General features: G+C 34.5%; 1 protein-coding gene across 1 annotated transcript in view; it reads right to left on the minus strand.

Annotated features, from left to right (window-relative positions):
- The window catches only part of LOC119588875, a 33,291-nt gene that overhangs the window by 24,437 nt on the left and 8,278 nt on the right, over positions 1-576 (minus strand). The gene's annotated exons all lie outside the window — the stretch shown is intronic.

Below are 576 nucleotides of genomic sequence, written 5' to 3' on the forward strand. Positions count from 1 at the left end.
AGGGAAGCATCGTGTATATCGTGATATTAGTTTTATATGGATTTGTGTGAGTTTGAGTTTGATGTATTGTACTGTGGGTATTTGTAAAAAGATATATTGACAGTTTCTTGATCTCCCAAACAATGTGATTAAGAATGTTAGGAAGGTCTTGATGCTTCATTTACGACACTTTACGAATTTTGTCGGTGACTGTACATAGTGTGTACTAGGAAAGTTGACACAGTTTCCATTATTCAGTGCTTAAGCAATCCCTCTATCTACGGCCCCATCCAGCCATTCATTTATTAATTCATTTATCCATTTGCCTACATCCATTCACCCATTTAATCATATCCACATAAATACAGCTCTATCATTTCATCAATCCCTTTACTAATCTTTATTGTCTTCTCCTTTCCTCTCACATCTTAACTTAATATAATCTCACTCTGAGCAAACTGTAATACAACACCTCGCTGTATTATACAACATAATAACGCAATATTTATTTTTTTCAAGTCACTCTCTTATGACCTCGGTTGTTTAATCTTCAAACTTTTCTTCCCGCTTCTTGACCTCTATTTGACCTCTATTTGA

This window comes from Penaeus monodon, chromosome 24 (genome assembly GCF_015228065.2).
Source record: "Penaeus monodon isolate SGIC_2016 chromosome 24, NSTDA_Pmon_1, whole genome shotgun sequence".
NCBI lineage: Eukaryota > Metazoa > Arthropoda > Malacostraca > Decapoda > Penaeidae > Penaeus > Penaeus monodon.